Source organism: Plectropomus leopardus, chromosome 5 (genome assembly GCF_026936395.1).
Source record: "Plectropomus leopardus strain MGB_pleo_1.0 chromosome 5, ASM2693639v1, whole genome shotgun sequence".
NCBI classification, from domain to species: Eukaryota; Metazoa; Chordata; class Actinopteri; order Perciformes; family Serranidae; genus Plectropomus; species Plectropomus leopardus.
This window is the reverse complement of record NC_142180.1, coordinates 9,779,266-9,799,362: the sequence shown is the minus strand read 5'-3', so window position 1 is coordinate 9,799,362 and position 20,097 is coordinate 9,779,266. Positions and strand designations below refer to the sequence as shown.

At 38.3% G+C, this 20,097-nt stretch overlaps 1 long non-coding RNA gene across 2 annotated transcripts in view; it reads right to left on the bottom strand.

The window, feature by feature from the left end:
* The window catches only part of LOC148189530 (uncharacterized), an 87,095-nt gene that overhangs the window by 40,300 nt on the left and 26,698 nt on the right, over positions 1 to 20,097 (bottom strand). Inside the window, exon 2 of one of the 2 annotated variants that reach the window (XR_015776520.1) lies at positions 7,335 to 7,405. The exons of the other annotated variant lie outside the window; for it this stretch is intronic. This is a non-coding gene — a long non-coding RNA (uncharacterized LOC148189530). The remainder of the gene's footprint in view (positions 1 to 7,334; positions 7,406 to 20,097) is intronic. 2 annotated transcript variants of the gene reach the window in all.

The window sequence follows — 20,097 nt, the reverse complement described above, 5'->3', positions numbered from 1 at the left end:
TAGGAAGGAAGTGGGCAGCATGTACCACAAAATGACTTGGAAATGTACACTAGAGAGTCCAAAACACATCCCTTCAACAAACCTGCCCGGGGGCATATGAAGCAGAAAGTAAAGGACTCAAAGTGAATAAGGATGGCTTTTTATGTTATTTCACTTGAATCTTCATGTAAAGAGGTACAAACATCACATCCGTCTTTTTGTTTGAAAAGTCTCTAACATAACAAGTCTGTTATATCAGTATTTTTCCCTCAGCAGTTTTTATCATTGTGACAGCTGCATGGACACAGGGGAAGACGGGCTATCACCTGACAAGAGAAGAAGTCAAGGTAGCAAGGATGAGCAACTCTGCTGCTTTTCTGAGGCTGGACAATAGCACAGGGGTGTATTCTGTCGCTGCATGCCAACACGTGTTTTGATACTGTTGAAGTGGCTATACATAAAAATGAGAAGAGCAGCTGCTTCTTCATTGAGTATAGGTTATGTCTTATTGATTGTAAAATGTCACATAGCAAAATTTTTATCTTTATCTGAAATGCGTGCTCATGCAGACATGAGTGCTCTGTCTTTACATCTATCACCTCACTAGAAACAACCCTATGTCTCTCTTTTCATTTCATGTAAAGTTTGGTTTTGTCTGAAACCCTGAGTGAATAAAACTGAGTGGTAAATGGCAAATTCGGGTCTTTGAAAAAAAAAAAGTTAACAAGTATCAATAATCAGCTGCATTTGGGATTTGAATTAAAAAGTACATTTTTTCAGGTAAATCAAAAGAGACTGGATCCAGACATCTCAACTTTGGTTCCATTATTTGCCTGCTGTACTGCCTCTTGATAAGCGTTCTTTAGAAATCACATTACCTCTGTGTTACTATATTCAAGCTCTTATTTTCGATTTGTTCTGATCATTCACAGTAGCATCTATTCACTTTATTTGTGTGTTTATAGGTACAAAGACAGAGAGAAAAGGGTCCACCCACAGTGTTCGAAGCCTTCGATCGTTCTTTAGAATTGCAAATTTCAAAAGGCTGTTAACAAGTGAATGCGGCTGAAATTGAATATGATTGAACAATGTTATCACAACAAGAGGAATTTGACATGGCACCTTGGAATACTTAGATGACTTTTTTGTTTGAAGGACGGATGTCCCATTTTCTTTCTGAGTGACTGCAGATTGATTCAATTTTACTTCACAATATCCCAGAGACCTTTTACACAATCGCCACACAAAAAGCATTTATATCGACCAAAACCTCGATACGTCACCTTGAGCTACACAGAGTTATTGACATGAATATATGATTGCAATCCACCAGATGTGAATGTTTTGTTAATAATGTTTGATCTATCACTTGTTGATAAGCATTCCTGCTATAAAGTTCGTGTCATTCAACATTTCCTGGTGCAGTTTCTGTATGCCATGTGCTTTTCTGTGTGTCTGATGGGAAGACAGGTATGGTGTTTGCAGAAGGTCAAAGTTCATGTTTGTAAAGTACCGAGTTGCTTTAGCAAAACTGCATGTGAATGTGTTTCTCACATACATGCGGTGAATTTATGAGTGTGTCTTAACATATGTGTACTCATTCGTGCATGTGTGTGTGCATGAAAGCAGGTGTGTGTTATATTTAGTACAAGGTGCGTTCCTTCACTCTGACGTCAGTCAACAAGACGATTGACCAAACCCTGATAACTAATGGCCTGTCAGTCACAGAGCCAAACCCCTCCCTCTTAGGCAATAACCACCCCCTTCTTCAACACCACCTGGCTGATTGTGTTTGTGTGTATATTGGTGCATGCAAGTGGACATGCTTGTGTGTACTGCATTAGTGTGTATACTCATGCTTTTGACTGACGTCTTGTGTAAACTCCAGTCTCTCTGTTGTACAGCAGGTCAGATGTGCCAGGCTGATAGGCCACGTACACAGCAGAGTTTTAAAAGGGCCTATCTGTCATGCCTGTTATATGTGTTTACAATTCAGTTGTTTTTCAAACATCATAATCAAACATCAGGTATTTGCAGTGATCAGGTAATGAGCATCAAAATGAAATTAAAATATTCCCTCAGACGGTATGTTAATAAGATGGGGTGAAGAGTTTCTGTTACTCTCAGTCACCACTGGCTTTTTTGAGCTTGTGATTGTAGCCTGTCTGTGCTCAGTGATGGCAAGCAGCTCCAAAACCTGTTCAGCTGCCAGTTACTCTACAATGAAAAAAGTCGAGCGGTGGTTAAGTTAAAGTTAAAGCAGTTGGTTTTGTCAAAGTTACTTGGTAGGTAGTGTGTGTGATGTGTGGAGCTTGAAGTGAGATTTTTCAGTTAAATTAAACTGTAGAACTACTCCAAAATACTACATTTTTAAAATATGTAAACTAGCACATTCTAATAAAAAAAAAATATTTTTTTCAAACTTTTTTTTATTTTTTTTACATCTTGACTCAAATTAAAAAATGTTACCAGCTCTAATCTGAATGCAGCTCAGTTGATACTGATATTTGAGATATTAAGAGATGTTAAGATGTTGGGGCCCGTTCCAAGAGGCACTTTACTGAGTTTATCAGTGTATTATGTTTGCTGAAACATGAACTCATTCAAAGAGCTTTTGTGGGTTTTACTGTCAATGTTGCTACAGATAAAGTTACTATAAAAGTGTAGTTTGGTGGCATTTCCAATAAAGAAGAACAAGAGGAGCAAATTAATTCCCTTTGTTGTACGCAGAGCTGCTGTTTCCTCATACAGCAATGCTTAAAGTGAGTTAAATTCAGCCAGAAATTAGACAGTGTTCACATTTGGAGTTTTCATGTTGCTGATTTCATTAAGCATTTCTAAAAGCCCCCCCCTTCTCTGCACAAACACACCCACTGTGTTTGTTTGCTCTCTGCAGTTCCAGGTGAAACAGGTCTGATATTTGAGACCCAGGTGCTGCAGAGAGAAAAGGAACGAGGAGGCTCGCTCTGTTTTCTTTCCTCGGCACGCCAGCAAACCAATTAATCAGCTTCCTCTGTGTGTTTTCGCTCCCAAACATCTTAATACGTTTATACATAACACCCTTTGATATCAGGCCCACAATCTGTAAGAGCAGGTTATTTGATTGTCTGGCTGCGTCTTTTGAAGTAACCACTGTGGTTCAAGTTAATCCCATTACTTTGATCTGATGATATTAAAGTTATTATGGATATGACTGAGCAGAAAATGTTTTAATGATTACCGCTTTACTCTGCGGTCGTCATGAGGTTATTTCTTTTCTCTTTTTTTTTTGTCAACTGGCCACAGCAGCAAGTTGGTTCAGAACCACATATTTTGTCAAACTAGATTTAACAATAGATCAGACTGACTGCAAACAGACTGGCGTCCTGCCAAAATAGCTGGCAGGAGAATTACCAGCATCTGAGTCGCGATAGTGTCAGTTTCCAACCCTGCCCCCGAACTAACTGCCCCGAGGGAGGAGCACCAGCACAGCAGGTGTGGGGACTGATTAATTGTGACTTTGCATCCAGCTGTCAAGCGTACTTTTAGACTCTCTTAATGCCACAAAAATGTAAATGAAGAGACTTTATCCTAAATTATTGTTTTTATTTGTCTCAACTGAATATGTGAAAGACAAAACCAACAACACAAACAGGAAAAAAAAGTCAAAATAATTGTGGCGTCCTGGTAGCACTATGGTTTCGAAGTATATCATATAACAGCAGTGTCCCTGGTTCACCTCCTGACAGGAAGCTTTGATGCATTTTATTTCCTCCCTCCCTTTCTTTCCCCATATGCCTTGTTTATCTCTTTAATATCAATATGGAATAAATGTGAACAAAAAGAGAAAAAAAAAAATCAAGCAATGAAAGTGATTTACTCACTCTAGCAGACTCCATGGACACTGCATCCAAATTACATTTTACATTTCTGAGCAGCTGAAAATGTCCTGAAAATAACAATGTACGACTTAAGTGGCCAACAAGTACTGATTATACCATAAACCAAAATGAGTGAAAAAAGAGGTCAGATTTTTAAGGCCTGAAAACTTTCATTTACTTCCACTGACACATGTACAGCATGAGTCTATGATGCTTTCATTAGAAATCAGTCTTGGTTTTATTGGGCTACATGTAAATTAGGGTCATCCATCCAGTACAGAATCTGGAAGTAATATACATGAATCTGTAACTGCCAAAACACCAGAAGAATAACTTCTAAACTTTACACTTTAGTCCATGGATGTATTATTCATGCTGCTCCCACAGCCCCAGTGCATCGACTCTACCAGGTGGACTACTACTCGCCCCAATTGTTTTTAAAAAGCTCTTAAATGTGTACTACCGTGTCTTCCCGCTGTCTGTTCATATTGCAGTCTTACCAGACTGTCATCAGCTGTTAATGAGCGAGATTTCTCCAGCAAGACCACAGCTCAATCATTACTTCATCTCAGTTCAGAACATAAATGTATAATTTACAAAAGTCTTGTGTTTTGATTGTTGAATTGTAAAACTGGACATTTTTTGTGATTAACAAGTTTTCCCTTTAAGCTCATATTTTGATACATGATAACAAACAAAAAAAATATTTGGATTTGTCTTTGACATCATGACATCAGCTGAATGGACATAATAAACACATAACACGAGGAAAGTAGAGAGAAGGTGAGAGAAATAGAAATAGATTACGGGTACCAAATGCAAGTATTGTTTACAAATTTGCTCAAACAGAATTAAACAGATCCAGTGCAAGTTACATTAATGTGTCTTTCATCATAACCAGCAGTATTTCTATTGCTTATCTTTTAGTAAAATAAAGTAAAGCAAATAAGAGGTGGAATGTAGCCTCCCTATAGTTTACATACTGTAATGCAGTTATTGATGGAGAATTAAAGCCCCCTCTCCACTCTAACATGATGATTTGATTAATCTCAGGCCAACTTCAGAGAACACGAGGTGTCAAAATGTTAATCAAAGCACATAAAATTAGACATTGAGGAGACACGCTCATGTTCACCAGATAAGACAAATGGATCTTCTGGCACTTGGCCTGTACAGTATGTACTCTGTCTCTTTTTTTTCTCTCCCATTTAGTCTGTGTGTGTGTGTGTGTGTGTGTGTGTGTGTGTGTGTGTGTGTGTGTGTGTGTGTGTGTGCTTGTGCGTGATTAAAAGGTCATCCTGTCACACCTGCGAGAACTACCTTTTGCATGCAACACATCTCTTATACACCTCTCTTGGCCCGTGGCCACCTCCGCATGAGGGAGATTCCTCTGTGTGTGTGTGTGTGTGTGTGTGTGTGTGAGTGTGTGTGTGTGTGTGATAGAGAGAGAGAGAGACACAGAGAGACATCATTTTTATGAAAGCTCCAAAGTTTCTCACTATAGTAACTATATATCTTCACACACTCAGAAAAGCACAGTCAGAGTTAGCTGTACTCTTTGATCCTTTCTGAATGTTCATTTCTTGCCACGGTTCTGTTCTTGTGTCCTTTACAAATGTCATCTTTTGCGGGCCAATCACTGTCCCTATACAAAAGTTGCATTTCACAAGTTAAAAGACCTGGAATGACCTTAACAGTATCCCAGCATTCATTTTGGCATTAATGTGAGACCAACATCTGTATGTTTTTTTTAGAATTTCTATACATTTTGAGGTGAGAAATCAACTGTGTAGATTTCAAGTATGGTAGATTCTGTATGAAGTAAGCAGTTTAAGTATGATGGCGAATTGAAAAGGTGCTCCAGCATTTTTTGAGTTGAAAACATTATTACTGTTAATAAACTGAACTTACATTGTGAGTGTACAGTTGTGGAGTAAGCTGAGCTTAGGGTCGGCCATTGCACAACACCAGCTGTTTTTGGTGGTAAAGCCTGGTTGTGATTTGGGAGCACTGCAGGCGGCCTCTGTGCTGGAGGATTGCGCAATAGAACGCATCGTCTCAAACTGTCAACAGTGTTCTGTGTGTTTGTGACCTTTCGAGTTCGTTCCTCCAAGAGTCATTAGTAAAAAACCTTCTCCCTAAGACCAGAATTTCATTCTTTGCATTTTTGGGTTTAAAAAACCCTTTGTCACTGGAGGATTTCAGAAAACACACCTGTAGGTGTTAATACTGTAACTGCAGCAGTGCCGGTTCAGTCTTTGACTGATCATATAACACAAGATTTAACACCTTAAAGTTTACCCACGTCCATGATTGCCAACAGAAAAAAACCTGACATTCTAGCTACACAACTACTAGTTTTATTGTTACGAACTACAACAGCTGATATTGTGTTTTAACCTTGTGAGTGTGGGTGTGTCATCATAACAAAACATGGTCCTGGTGACACCTACTGTAGCTGTTACTACTTTAAAGTACTTTGCTGTCTGCTGAGTTTCAGGTTTCACAGAACTATGTTTTTTAAGACTCATAGTGTGTGGCCAGTATCACATTTTTTGCTTTATTTTTGTGTTGGCACAGGATGCAACTGTGGACGCATGACTAATATTTCATTTAATAAACAACAAATTACTTGCATTACATTCATTTATCCACAACCATGCTGGTCTCATTATGGAACTAATAGTTGAAAACTATTTTGAGGGTGAAAAGAATTATGGATGTCATCTTTCATGCTCTGGAATTTCATCAGTGTGTGTTGTAACCCACTGCAGCCAAATACAGGCCAGATTGGTTAAGAATGTTTTCTGTGATTTGGACGGTCCTGGGTCAGGTCAGTATGACAAAGACAAAAAAAAACAAAAAACCCATTGACATTATACTCAGTTAAACAGATGTGAAAAGGGTAAATTCAACCTAAAAATCCTATCTTTGTACTAAGCCACGAAATATTTTATTTGTAAAAATGTTGGATATGAGTCATGGAGCAGCAGTATCTTTTCTTTATAAAGCAAGTTTTTTAGCCTAAAATTAAGAAACTAAAGCAGCTTTCAATGTGAGCGAGTCCAAATTTTTTACATTGTCCTAACGACCCGTTGACCCTACCTCAGCACTAACATTCTCGCATGTGTGGTGGTTATAAACACGCTGAGTCATATCAGACATGTCTATTTCCTCCGTCTTCCCTGAATAAGTTTAAACATTTCAGCCTTTAAATTCCCTCCCATCTGTGTGTATGTGCGCAGACTATACATGTATCCTCTCTCTGAAGCAAGACTTTACTAGAAAGCTCATGATAAAAGATCAACAATAGGGAAGCTTTAATTCACGCCCAGGCTTTTCAACCTTCTCTTTACACTTTACACATAATTGTTGCAGCAGATTTCAGTCGCTTGTTCGTTCCCCCGGTCCATCTTTAATAACATACATATTTTTCAGGGGTTACAGTGCCGACAAAAATAAAATATCTCACGTACAGTGGGTAAATTGCCATACCTCACATTTTCCTTGAAAGTTGCTTGGCATGCTGAAAATCTCCCTGTTGTGGCTCAAATTGCAGATGTAGCCTGAAAGAATATAGAAATAAATGTAAATCTCTCTCTCTCTCTCTCTCTCTCTCTCTCCCTCTCTCTGCCTGAGGAAGCTCTATCTGTCCTTTGATTCCAGGGTGAGACGGTTGCATTTCAACGCGGCAGCTAAAATTGCAGCGGTTGACTAAATATGGATGTGCAGCCGCGACATTAAAGAGGGAGACATAATTGAAGAACATAACTACAGGACATCCCAGAATAAGGTGGGGGTGATGGTTGTCGCGGTGACGAATCGGTCACAAGATGGGGTTGGGGGGAGTCCTGCTCCTCTTTTTCTCCCTGAATTTTGTCGCCCCGTAATTTTCATGTCACTCTGCTTCCATCCTGCTTCCTTCTGGATTTCTCTCTCATGCTCTCTCACACATACATACATGTCTGTAAACTATATCCAGATGTTAAGATTACTCTTTTTTCTGCAATCAAAAATGATTTCTAAACAGACCCAGTATTTATTTAGTCCGCACTGTCATTATACTTCCATGTAGCCTAAAGATTCAAATAATAAAAACAACAATATGAAGAAAAATCTCACTTGGAAGAGTTGCAGAACTCTTTGTGGGTTAAACATTGTGTTTAGAAAGAATATGGAAAATTGACAGAAAAAATATGCACTTCATAGTACACTTGGCAGCAAGAAATGCCAAAAAACATTGTAATTTCACAACGTATCTTCCTGTCAGGAAAAGATATTATTCAGGATAGTAACAAAAGTGGCAAAAAGTTTAGGCAAACTAGATTCCCTATTAACATTAAAATGTTTAGGGTGTAGGATTGAGTGGGATCTATGGGCAGAAATGGAAAATGATGTAATAAGTGTTTTCTATAGTGTATAATTACCTGAAAGTAAGAACTGTCATGCTTTCGTTACCTTACAAAGAGCCATTTCTATCTACACAGCGAGCAAGTCCCCATCCAGAGTCCTCCATGTTACATCACCATGTTTCTACAGTAGCCCAGAAAGTACAAACTAAACACTGGCTCTAGATGGAGTCATTCACATTTTCGCATCAGCCACAGTACTTAGCAGACCCTGTGCAATGAGCTAAACAGCTTCAGAAAAACACAATATTTTTATATAGACCTCTGTGGTAAGACTCTCAGCATTCACACGTTAATCGTGATGCAGGGCCCTACTTAAGGCTTTTCTTTTTATTTCATTAATTGCTGGACGACTTTACCGTCATTTAGAGGCTGTAACAGGCTGATATCCTGATATGCTGGTAACTTCAGAAACTAGACAACCCGAGGAATCTAGTCATACCAACCATGTCATGTTAGCTTCTCAGAAAGGGGAATAAAACAGTATCGTTATTTCACCTCAAGATTTCTAAATGAAAATGGGTGCTATGAGAACCCATGAGTCTCCCCTTTACAGACATGCCCACTTTATGCCAGTTTTTCACTTGATTCCTAATCAAGACAATCTGATAAGAATTGCTTTACCTTTACCTTGTCAATATGGTCTTGTCAAATGTAAAATAATTGAACTGAAAACCTGACTGAAAAATGTAATTAATTGTGATTAACTATTGAAATTCCACGTTTAGTCATAATTTTAAAAATGATTTTTTTGCCAGCCCTACTCTGCAGATAATCTGGCTCCCGGTAGAAACCACCTGAATAAGGAACACTGGAGTAATTCTAGCCCCATGTTTCTGTTTGGCACACAAAGTTTGAGCTGGCTCAGCTCACCGCTTATGCCACCAAATCGAACATTTGATTCAGAAAAACTGTCAAACACATCACCTTGAAAGACTGAGCAAAAGCTAACAAAATCAAGACCATATGACCCAAGGATATATTATTCCATTCATTCCATTTTGGCCTTCATGCTTGTGATTGAGGGGTTTGCCACTTCATCAGCCACCCTATCCGAACCCTGCAGTGCTCTTACACCCAGAAAACTATCTCACAGACAAGAGCACTTGCTAAAAAGAAAAACAACAAAATCAAAAAATAAGGCGGGCATGTATAAGATTTTAAAGGGCAGTTATTTGAGCTGGCTAAGTTGGAAGATGATGATGATGATGCTATCAAATAGCACTGTGAGCCAGAGAATCACCACAGTTATTATTTCTTTATCAGTGGTGGAGTACACGGATAAGGACCATGTGAAACCACTGCTGAAGAGCAGAACACGCAGTTCTGATTGTGAGGTTGGTTGAGAGCTGATGAAGCTTATGGGTAATGATGGGTTTTAGACATTTACAATCAGTGATGACAGCAATCATATAATGGGTCCTTACTTCACCTCAGAGAAGGTAATATCAGCGCACTGTATATACTTCAGATCAGCTGTAATCATTGATTGCATTAACCTGGTTGGATGGCTAATGGGGGAAAATCTTGCATGTTGGACCATGTGACCAGGCAAGTACTGTGCAGACTATAACAGTGAAGGTCAAAGTTCATTAAACTGCTTTTAGGAGTGAACAACATGAATACATCTCCTCAGTGCAGCTGCTTTGTCACATTTTACTGAATTTATATCAGCGATTTCAACAATATATTTAGGAGAGTTTCAAATGCTCAGTTTTCAGTCAAATACCTGTTGGGGGTGTTTCCAGAAGTAGTGCCTGTGTCGTTGTGAGGGTGTCCAGACCAAGCTACAACTTACAGGCCTAAAAAATAAAGCCAATGTGGAAATGCCAAAATGTTTTCAACCTGGTTCAAAAAATGATTTTAGTCTCGATAGTTAATAATTTCCCTGTTCATGACAGCTGTACAAGCGGTGTTTTTTTTTGTTTTACAAGAAATTACAAGTTTCAATTTATTTTAGGTTTTAAGTTACACATAATTGGTCACGGATTGTTTGAGTACCAAGTTGTCTGCAAGGCATCACTACAACCTACAAATTAGACCCACCCTCCACACCTCCACCCTCTCATCCAATTACACTCACTTCAGGCTCCAAAAAAATCCAAGATGGCGACAGCCAAAATGCAGAATTTGAGTCTTTAAAACGGGCGTCCACAAACCAATGGATGACATTATCGCAGCTACATCCACTATTTTTATACACTCTATAGCCCAGAAGCCAATTATAGAGAAAGACTTGATGGAAATGTGTTTTTTGGGGGTTTTTTTGGGTTTTTTTTGTTTTTTTACTTCAGCACAAGATATGCACTTATCTAAAGACTTAATGGAATTATTTGTATAACTGCAAGTAATGTTGCTAGCTACAGCTTACATCTGAGCAGACAGTGAAATAACTGTTAGTGATGAATGAACACCAATCTTGGGACTCATTGGCTATTAGTCTGATAACAACAAGCCTATAGGGGCAATAGACAATACTGCTGGGTTATCCTGTGTAGCCAGCAGATATCCGGGCCAAGACTTGACTTCCACCTCTGTGAGCTGGTCACTCTTACTCATCTCCATAAACAGGTATCAGCATATGAATGTAGATATGTTGGGGTTTTTTTTAACTAATGTAAAGCTAACTTGTCATCAGGCTAAAGCCGTTGGGTTCCCAGATTACATTTTGGCAAATGCGTTGTCCCTTTTTGGCTCTCCACACAGACTGTTTACTTGTCATTCAAAAGTGATTACCACTCAGACTACAAACAGACCACAAACAGAACCAGAACACTTCCAATACCAAAATCTTGACCTGTCATCTACATACTCTGCATACATAATGCAGATATGTGTTAACGGAGATTAAATACACACAGACAACACAAACAAGAATGCATAAAAAGTTAGATTGTGCATCAAATTAAACAAACCAATGCCTCATATACAAAGCCAAGTGCTGTGTACCAGGATAAATGTACAGTATGTTGTCAAGGAACTGTGAAAGTTAAGAATGTATTTGACTGAACAAACAGATCAACTGCGAGGTCAATCATACACTGGAATCCAGTGTAACTGCAGTGAATTCAAGTTTACTGCAGCAGCTGTTCTCCACAACAGAGCAAACTGCATGCTTTTCAGAGCCAATGTGAAAGCCCAGGTGATCATTTATTCATACTCAAAAAATAGTTTTTCGTTGAAGTTTTTCTCAATATGTACAGTTAAATACAGTATATTGGTAAAAAAAAAATTGCAACCACTAAGGTGAGCATCAGGTTTTACAGGATCTCCCCCAAAAAAAACACAGCTGAGTGGTTTTGTCATAGGAATCTTATGAATTCAAATACAACTTCAGTTAAATTTTTTATACATTTTAGTCCTTTGTAAGGCCCTGCAAATAGCATGTGTGTAGTAGGACTGGATGTATTTCAGTAGGTTTTGGTACACACACACACACACACACACACACACACACACACACACAAATATAAGTCGACCAGTTGCCAGTGTGAGAACAGGAGAGGCCTCCAGCCGTGGCTAACACATGGTGCTACCAGCCACTGCCAGGACCCATCTGTGTATGAGTGTGAGTGTGTGTGTGTGCGTCATAAATTAATAAACATATCTGACAAGTGCATTGCACGCACCCGAGGGCATCATCATGTTTGCAAACAACTCCCCCTTTGCCCCCCCTCCACACACTCTCCCACCATTTACACACACATTTACACACACACAAACTCCCTGAGGAGTAGCGATTGTTTAATGATTCAATTAGCTGTGTGGCGTGCTGAGAGCTAGAGGCAAGATGGAGTGATAATTGATAAACATGTTTAATCCTGAGAGTGGAGAGAGAGAGAGAGAGAGAGAGAGAGAGAGAGAGAGAGAGAGAGAGAGAGAGAGAGGAGGGGTAGAAAGATAAAACCAGAGAGATAGAGTGTGCACACACACACACACACACACACGCTTCAAACAACACAATGGACTATTTAGTTCTGACTTGTGTTCATATAACAATATCTTGGCATCTGAACCAGTTTGCGTAACATCAGACACATCTCCATGCACCTGTTCATAAGCTGATTTTAAAAAATTACTCCAATGGAAGCACTGTGGAAAGTTGACATGTCAGAAGAGAGCATATGCCTGATAGAAATCAAAAAGAGACTCTTTAAATGCAACTGGACAGTGCAGTATTTGTTGTACTTTCACTGAAGATCAAGTCTTTTGTCACTCCCTGTTACATTTGTGTACCAAAATTAATTGTGAATTATGACCAAAAATTTGTTTTGTGAGGTCACAGTGAACTTGACCTTTGACCTTCAACCACCAAGTTCTAATCCTTCCAAGTGAACATTTGTGCCAAATTTGAGGAAATTTCCTCATTGCCTTTTTGAGATAAAGCATTTGCAAGAATGAGACTGATAAAATCAAAGTCTAGATCAAAGTGACACTGACCTTTGACCTATGACCACCAAAATGAAATCAGTTCAGTTTTAAGTCCAAGTGGATGTTTGTGCCATATTTGGAAAAAAAAAATTATCTACATATATATATATATATATATAGTCAAGGCGTTCTTGAGATAACCTGCTTGAGATAAATAATGCATCCAACCTGTCGTCAGTGTAGTGACAAAAAAACACATGCTGTTGTTGAGAGGTAGCAATAAAATGTCCTGATGTATGTAGAGATAAATGATACAATCATAACATAGTTATAAAAGAGGCTGATGGAAACAGACACTGATACACATTCATTGAGAGGAAGTGTTCAGAAATGAGCTTGAAATGTGTGCAGCCTATTAACGGTAATATAACTGCTGCGTTGTGAATGGAGGGCTGTGGTCTTCTGCTGACTGTGGTTACTGCTGTTACACTGATTTTATTTCTCATAGTCAATATACTTAATTTCTCTTTCTAAGAGACTGAAATATGATTCTCATGTTTTCTAACAGTTTACTAAAAAGCTATAATTTTGTTATAATTCAACAAGTACAACTCCCATGAGACTTAGACAGTTCTCTTTTGTCCACTGTTGCCTTCAAATGGCAGCAAAAATGAGAAGTTGAGTACACAAAATGCTTTGCACTCAAGTGGTATGAGTCATCAGTAAAACAAATCCTTTCTTATAGTGAAACATTTTGTGTGTTCACATTACAGCATGTTTGGAGTAAGAAACAGTGGACAATACATTGATTTAAAAACTACAAGCACAAAACTTGAAGTCCGTAATACGACATCAGTGGGTCTTTCAAATCGATTCCTCTCATGAAGGACACATGTTGTTGTTGATAATCCACAGACCTCAGTGGACTCTTGTCTGCTAAACTTAGAGCATGATTCTTAGTAAAAAAACAATATGTCCAGACAGAGATATTACCTCTGATTTTTTAAAAGGTCAGCCAGCTCTGTTGTGTTAAGGTATTGACAAAAGTCTCAGTATCTGCAGTGGGGAAATATGCTATTTTGAGATTTGGATAAAGTGACTCCCCAGCATTGTCATTAAAATGTCAGATTACTGTAATTTGGCATCCGTGTGAGTGGGCTACAAAGAAAACTGTTGGCAATAGATGATTTATTACATTTAACTGCTGCTGTGCTGTTTACCAACATGTTGTGCTTATTTGTTTACTTGTTTCCGTCCATGTTTGCAGCGAGGCCGCCTTTCATCACCACGCAGTCTCGTAGCAAAGAGAGTTTAAACAGCTGCTCTGTGTATGTTTGCCTGTGTCTACATGTGTCTGTATTTGTATGTGTGTGTGTATGTGTGTGTGTGTGTAAACAGGGGAAGTCAGCGAGATCTTTTGTATAGAAGAGAAACGTTGACTTCACCTTCCTGGTTGGCCTTTGGCTTAAGGATTATGGGTAGAGCTCGTCAGGTGACCCTGGGATCACAGAGGTCAACATCTCTAAAAAACAAATTTGTTTCCACATGAGCAGAGATGTAAGAATTTAAAGGAGGAAAAAAAAAGACTTCACCCTGGCAATCTTCATATTGTTAACTGTTGTTTAAAGTTGCTGTTACAGATGTTTGTACAGTTGTCCAATAAACATTGTTTTTTTTCATTGTGCAAATACAAAGAAAATAATGTTACAATGGGTTTTTTTAGGCCTTCATGCTTACTACATAATTCATCAATAACTTTTGACACATGTTAGACGGACTTATAAACACCTGGTATATACTCAAAACCGTGTCAATCAATTTCATATGATGACACATACAGGCACACACGCACAGACTCAAAAGCTGAAAATAATACCAGCCCTGTTGTCACGGCCGGTAATGAGTATTTTTTGATTGGCCATTTGTACAGTTATGGTTTGATTAAGTTTAGTGACAGGTAAAGACTGTAGTTAAAGGTAACCAATGTAGGAACAGCTGTCTCCTCTGTCATACACTTAAACAATGAGAGTCTCACGAGTTGACCCACAGGTTGGATAGGTTCGGGTAAGTTTATTGGTTCAGGCCAGTGGACAAGATCAGATTTTAGACAAAGCAGCGTTACAAGGAAATTGTTAACTTGAGTAACATATCATGCAATAGTCCACCTTCCACCTTCTCTTCCCCTATCTCTTTCTCTCTCAAATACACAAACAAACACATGCACAGCGGCACTAAGTCATGCCTCTGTCCTTTATGTCTATAAGTCATAAAGCTGGCACTTTGCTGGTCAGACTGGGTTCAGGTGCTTGAATGCCTATTTTTTTAAGTTGGGCAGTGCAGATTGGTTCTCATAAAGGATCAAGTTGGTTGCGGTAAAAAAAACACAGACCACTGCTTCATTACAATGAAACCATAGTGGAATTCACAATACTAAAGAAAATGGCAAGCACTTTCCACACACAGCTAACACAATCTAGTATTTTAATTTTAAATATCTGCCAAACTCAATAGCTGGAAGATGAATACCAGTTTATACTCTGGACTATCTTTTTGTTTAAAATACAAACATGCTCTTAATACATTTTCAAAGAGATTTCATCACACTTGAAAAGTAAAAATGACTTTGATTACACTGAGTTGTTTCTGTAGGTAAAGCGTTTCAGACTTTAGAGTTGTACAGTGATTTTTATCTCCTTCATTATAACAGACATCTCCACAGTCAACAGTTGTTGGTTGCAGGATGATGTGGTTACACTGACGAAACTCATACAGTATCTCTCCACCAGTGTGGTCGACAGAGTCACACTCATGCAGTGACAAGCCACTTGTTCAGCTGCAGCTGAAGCTGTTTGTGTTTCCTGAAGAATTTTGAGACCACATTTAATCTACTTGTGACCCAAATCAGGGTCCTGACCCAGATTATGAAACACACTGATGTCGCTGATTAAAGGCCAAATCCCAACATGTCAGTTTCAGGACCCCGAGCCCGCCCTGAAGAGAGCCCACTGTTCAGATGGAGACACACTCACTTCACCCTATTAGCCCCTTGTAGGAGAGAGAGGGGTATTTGTGTGTGTGAGTGTGTGTGTGTAAGAGAGAGGGAGAGTATGTGTCCTGCTGGGTAGCAGAATTAAAGGAGAGGTCTGTTTGAGAGGAGCCTTTGAAATGGACACACATGAACTTGCTCTCTCTTACACACATACACACACTTACTATATACTCCTGTAGGACCCTTTATTGGCCATAACCATCTGGCTGCCCTCCAGAGACAGAGAGAGGGAGAGAGAGGAGGAGAGGAGAACTACAGTTGGATTAGTTATGTGGTACTTTTCTTTAACCCATTCACATACAGTTTCCTTTTGTTTCCCCTTAAGCAGCTTTAAGGTTGTTAAAATCATCGTATCCCGCTCAGTCTAATAGTGCCATTCACACAACCTTTTGTCTTTATTTAAGCTATTTGATGTTTACACTAAGGAAAATATTCCAACTCCAACTCAATAATTAAGGATGCACCATTCCATGGAGCACTAATATAAAATGTCTTTTGCATGATTTTACATTGCAAAATCAATTCAGCCAGACATATTTAGTGTCTTTGGACACTTTGAAGCCTCCAGTTAAATTTCAAACCAAATTTTGTGGGTTTGGCCGAGTTTGTTATCACTAACCGGATGGCAAGTAAATGAGGTTTGATGTGTTAAACACTTGTTTTTGTTTATTAATATAATGAAAAGCAGTCGTCTACTACTACTACTACTACTACTACTACTACTACTACTACTACTACTACTACCACCGAGTACTTCTTGCTGCAATAGATTCATGCAGAAACAACATTAGGCTCCCTAAGAAACAAAGTAATTACTTATGCAGGCTAACTGGTGATAACACGTATTTTATGAAAACAAGGGTCTAAAAAAATAACTTTTACAGTGAGATCTTTGGAATCTTACGAAAAGCTTAAACCAAGTATGTGCCTATGTATTTTAAATTGATAAATATATAAATAGCTGCTAATGTTTAATACTTACAATGAAGATAATAAGGAAGAAAGAATGAAAAAGATTTAGGAGGAACATGATATAATATAGAGAGCATTTGCCAAAATACTACAATATCAATATTTCAGTGATATTGTAAGGTTGACTATTGGTGCTCCCACCAAATATGAACAAAATTATATTTTTGATAAATAATCATTAGTAATTTGGATATCATGATTAAAAGAGAAAAGGCAAATAATACAACTAAAATAGTCTGATATGTTCAAAAACAGTACACTACTTTACTGTAATGCAGCCTTTAAAACCAGTAAAATGTTACAATCTCCAAAATCTAAGACAATATCTGTTCTCATATCACAATATCCATATAATATGGATAAAAGGTATGTTTCAGTCCAAATCTGCACAACAGAAATGTTTAAAGTATGAGAAACATGAAAAGGGGGAGATGTGCTGTAAGACAGACGTTGGAAATTGAGATGCAAAAAAAGAGACGAAGAGAGGAGAGGAACAAATGGATGTCCCTTCACAATCTTCAGTCCTCTATGCAATTACCTAAGAGTGATGTGAAACATAAAAAAATTACTTTCCTTTATTTTATGGCTGTTATTTATATATGAAAATCTAGAAATATTTACTGTTATTAGAGTGAGTCATATTAAGAGTTTTGTTTCTTTTTTTAAAAAAAAAATGTGTGATTCGTCCCTGTACAATTTTTTTTTTTACCTTCCTTTAGCCAAGTAAGAGTGTGAAGTCTTGACTTCAGGGGAATTGAAGTAACACAGGGATTTGAAGTATGAAGAAGAAACAGGCTTCCTGCTGGTCGTGATGGTTTTTTGGAATATGATGGAATTTGTTCTATGGACTGGGAATAAGGGGAAAATGAATTTACCACATTTTCAGGAAACACACTTTGTAGCAAAATGCTAACATGGATTAATACAATATAGTCATAAAACTTCTGTCACGTCAGTTTTATGACCTAAAAATGACATGCTAAAAAAAAAGAGTTTCCTCTAAACGGAAGTGAGTCGGTATTAAGTAAGGTATTGGTGTCATTTACTTATCATTATTACATTTTATCTAATAAATTGCATATGGCACAATTTTTCTCTTTTTGATGTTTGGCATTTTGAAATGAATCTCTTCATTGTTACATCTAATTGAAACTCTATTCCACTTATGGAAAAGTCCAAAAATTTTACTGCAGAAAGATGGGGCAAAAGGGATGAAAGAAGGCAGTGAAATGGGAGGGAAAATGGCAAAACAGGTGGGAAAAGAGCAAAAGAGCAGGAGAAAACGAGTACAGGACGGCTGGCTGAACAAGAAAAAGAATCAAAGTGACCCTGCCCCATCACCAGCCCCCTGTCTCTCATAATTGCAGCATCTCTGAAACAACCAAAACAAACCAAATCAGGCCTAATGTGTTTCCCTGTCACAACTGCCTGGCGGGAGCCAAATAGCTGCTCCCAGAGAGAAATGTCTTTTTGAAAAACACCACTGGTAAATATGCCTCTCGGCATGGCAGATAGCAGTGCAGGCCCTCCCCCTCTCTCATCTCTCATCTCATTTGTTCTCTTTCACTTTCCATCTGTTTATTCCAAGGTAAAGAGAGACGGCACTCTGTGGATGTCAAAATGCGCTTCTCACACATTCTTTCACATTCTCCTCATCTCTGTTCTTATTTGCTTTTCTTTTCAGTTTTGCAGACATTCACGACAACAGGCACATAGCAAAAGTTTTTGCTATTTCTTTCTGCATGTCTTCAATTCTTTAAACAACTGTAAAGATGATTAAATGTTGCTTATACACATTACCATCATTTTAGAGGAGTCTTGATTGTGAAATTAAATATATTTGTTGAAACAGAATGTCGCTGGAGAATATCTAAAACATTGACAGACTGTTTAAAATACTTCAAACATTTACACTGGTGGTGCCATTACCACGACCTTCACACGTTATTATTCTTCAGAATGAATGAAGGTCTGGTACAGAGAGGAATTTTGATTGCAGTACATTTGCAGTACATTTTTGCCACTTTCACTATTACAGTTGTTAAAGCGACCAACTTCGTATTCTATGAGGGACAGGCACAAAACACTTCAAAAATCACTGATGGCATACTGTAGAGAAAAATGCTGAACAACAATTAGCAACACCAGTTTTAGCAAACACCGTACATTGTTTTTTTTCAGCACTTAAAAGTTTGAGGTCTTAAACTTGTTTTTCGTAAAGGTTCTCATCAAAGTTCAAGTTTTAGCTATGAAAAGGTTTTCTCAACAGTATAACATGGTGTTGTCTGCATAAAAATGAACAGAAGAGGCATTTACAGATGTCATTTTCATGAAAACAAAAAAAACAAGTTGCTGCAGCTTTCTACAGTTTGTAGATTATTCCGAATGGGTTGGTCTTAACTTGAGCAGTTGGGTGGATACTTTTTGAGCATTAAAATTTGGGAAATCTGATCTTTTTTCAGGAAAATTGGGGGCAAAATAATACTCCAAAGTTTTAAGATTTAAGGTTTATGCTGGTGGTAGTGTCCCTGGTTCAAGGTTGCCATAAAAAAAGACGTAACCCCTCCCCCCCAAGCATCGAGCGCAAAGGCTCCAAAAGTTGCTGCAGTGTTTTGTCCTGCACCTCTGAATTTTAATGACAAGGTGAACAATGTGTGGGCTGCGCTTTACAATTCAGAACAGGATGACTGGCTAAGCGGATTCACCTGTATATACATCTTAACAACACTTCATTGAGAGACCAAAGGGACAGTCAATAACCTCAAATTCTCGCAAAGAAATAGTCATTTACACTAGGGAAAGAAGATGCAGAACATGAGATATCACTGTTACAATTAGTACACAAAATTTTATGTAATATTGCTGCTAAGTCAGTGTTTACTACTGTTACCAGGCAGATTACTTTTCTGGTAACACTAGTTTACCTCTTGCTTATCCACAAAATATTTTCTGGCATTTCAGAGGCTATTGCAACAAACAAGAGCTCGAGCATAAACGCTTGCATGCTTGTATCTATAGAGGCCTGCTCCAAACTTTCACACACAAGTATCAACAAAAATTTAATTAAATCACAGTGTATATCAACATGTGCAGAAAAGCAGGAGGCAGTTTTCATACGTCTCTGTTGTTCTCCGAGGGTGCAACCAATGAGAAAAAAAAGTGATGTTTGTTTCATGCTCCACTTCATGAGTTATGTGAAACGAGCAGAGCGCCACTTTCAGGTAGGGCCTGTGTTCAAGGACAAGAGCCATCCTCGGCTATGGGTTAAAAAAAAGTTGTCAAAAGATAATCAACTAGATTTCAAGATTGAATCTTGGTAGACACGGTGACAGTGGGTCCACAAAACACTATTACAGTTTAACATAGAAAGTCTTCCTAATCTCAAGACAATGATTGCAAATGATGATAAGTGGGTATAAGTGGGTGCACGTCAAATACCTCTCCTTCCTTCTGAATA